Here is a 2,500-nt window from a genome sequence, read left to right as displayed (position 1 = left end):
ACTGCGGAGTCTAACAGGGTGATGGCGGTGAGTGGGGCTGTATTCTTCCTGAAGTCCACAACCATCTCAACTGTCCTTAGAGCATTTAGCTCTAAGTTGTTCTGGCTACACCAGGTCACCAGGTTGTCAGCTTCCCACCTATAGTCAGACTCATCCCCACCAGAGATCAGCCCAATGAGGGTGGTGTCGTCCGACAAACTTCAAGAGTTTGACGGACAGATGATTGGAGGCGCAGCTGTTGGTATACAGGGAGAAGAGCAGTGGGCAAAGGACGCAGCCCTGAGGAGTTCCCGTGCTGATGGACCTGGAGTCAGAGACTTCTGTTCCCGGCTTAACGCACTGCTTCCTGTCAGAGAGGAAGTCTGTGATCCACCTGCAGGTGGAGTAGGGCACGTTCAGCTGGAAGAGCTTGTCCTGAAGCAGGGCAGGGATGATGGTGTTGAAGGCAGAGCTGAAGTCCACAAACAGGATCCTGGCGTAGGATGCTGGGGCGTCCACATGCTGTAGGGTGAAGTGGAGGGCCATGTTAACTGCGTCGTCCACAGACCTGTTGGCTCTGTAGGCAAACTGAAGGGGGTCCAGGAGAGGGTCTGTGATGGCTTTGAGGTGTGCCAGGAGCAGGCGCTCAAAAGACTTCATTACCACAGATGTAAGGGCGACCGGTCTGTAATCATTTAGTCCTGTTGGCCTTAGCTTTTTGGGCACAGCGATGATGGTGGAGGACTTGAGACAGGCTGGTACATGGCATGTCTCCAGGGAGGTGTTAAAGATGTTGGTGAACACCGGAGACAGCTGGCCAGCGCAGTGCCTGAGGGTGGCTGGAGAGACAGAGTCCGGCCCGGCTGCTTTGCGTGGATTCTGCCTCTTGAAAAGCCCATTAACTTCTCCCTCCTGAAAGGAGAGAGTCGTTTCTGTAGTATGGGTGGGGGATGGGGCCTCTTGGGTGGGAAGGGGTGGTTCAGGACAGTCCAATTGTCTTTCAAATCTACGGTAGAACTCGTTCAGGTCGTTGGCTAGGCGGGAGTCGTTAGTGGTGTGGGGCGCTCTGGGTTTGTAGTTGGTGATGTGCCTGAGCCCTTTGGCAGACAGAAGCAGCGTCGTTAGTAGAGAACTGGTGTTTTAGTGTCTCTGAGTACAGTCGTTTAGCCTCTCTCACCGCTTTGCTAAACCTGTTCTTCGACTCCTTGAATCTGTCTCTATCCCCACTCCTAAACGCTTCCTCCTTCTCCAACCTCAACCTTTTGAGCTTTGCTGAGAACCAGGGCTTGTTGTTGTTAAAGTTCACCCTGGTACGTGTTGGGATACAGCAGTCCTCACAGAAGCTGATGTACACAGCCTCTGTGAGTTCATCCAGACTATTGGTAGCAGTCGTGAACATATCCCAGTCAGTACAGTCTAAGCACGCCCGCAAATCTTCCACAGCCTCACTGGTCCACTGTTTAGATGTCCTCACAGCAGGTTTACAGAGTTTTAGTTGCTGCCTGTATGCACGAATCAGGTGAACCAAGGGAGTTCTGTGCGAGCCGAACAGCCCCGTGACCCACAAGAGAAACATCCCCGCCAAATTCGAGCGTTTGACGGGGTCTATCCGTGAAAAAATATTCACGTTTTTGAGTGCACATGCATTTCTGCTGCAAATGCCTCTGGAAGTTTCATGCCGTTCGTATGCCAATTGTGGCAACACGAAAATGACCCGTTTTCCCATTCCGAGGGATTTCTGTGCGACCCTAACAGCCCCGTGAGCCACAAGAGACACATCCCCGCCAATTTCTAGCGTTTCACGGGGTCTATCCGTGAAAAATATAGACGTTTTTGAGTGCACATGCATTTCTGCTGCAGATGCCTCTGGAAGTTTCATGCCGTTCGTACGCAATGTGGCAACACGAAAATGACCCCTTTTCCCATTCCGAGGGATTTCTGTGCGACCCTAACTAACAGCGCCCGTGAGCCACAAGAGAGACATCCCCGCCAATTTATAGCGTTTCACGGGGTCTATCCGTGAAAAATATAGACGTTTTTGAGTGCACATGCATTCCTGCTGCAAATGCCTCTGGAAGTTTCATGCCGTTCCTATGCAATGTGGCCACACAAAAATGACCCGTTTTCCCATTCCGAGGCATTTCTGTGCGACCCTAACAGCCCCGTGAGCCACAAGAGAGACATCCCCGCCAACTTCTAGCGTTTGACGGGGTCTATGCGTGAAAAATATTAAAATTTTTGAGTGCACGTGCCTTTCTGCTGCAAATGCCTCTGGAAGTTTCATGGCGTTCCTATGCAATGTGGCAACACGAAAATGACCCCTTTTCCCATTCCGAGGGAGTTCTGTGCCACCCTAACAGCCCCGTGAGCCACAAGAGACACATCCCCGCCAATTTCTAGCGTTTCACGGGGTCTATCCGTGAAACATATAGAAGTTTTTGAGTGCACATGCATTCCTGCTGCAAATGCCTCTGGAAGTTTCATGCGGTTCGTACGCAATGTGGCAACACGAAAATGACCC

The sequence above is a fragment of the Petromyzon marinus genome, unplaced genomic scaffold (assembly GCF_048934315.1).
Source record: "Petromyzon marinus isolate PM22_M1 ecotype Great Lakes invasive population unplaced genomic scaffold, UKy_Petmar_22M1.pri1.0 PM_G_Scaffold_18, whole genome shotgun sequence".
Classification (NCBI taxonomy): Eukaryota; Metazoa; Chordata; class Hyperoartia; order Petromyzontiformes; family Petromyzontidae; genus Petromyzon; species Petromyzon marinus.
The sequence above is the reverse complement of the archived record's forward strand: the minus strand, read 5'-3'. Positions refer to the sequence as shown.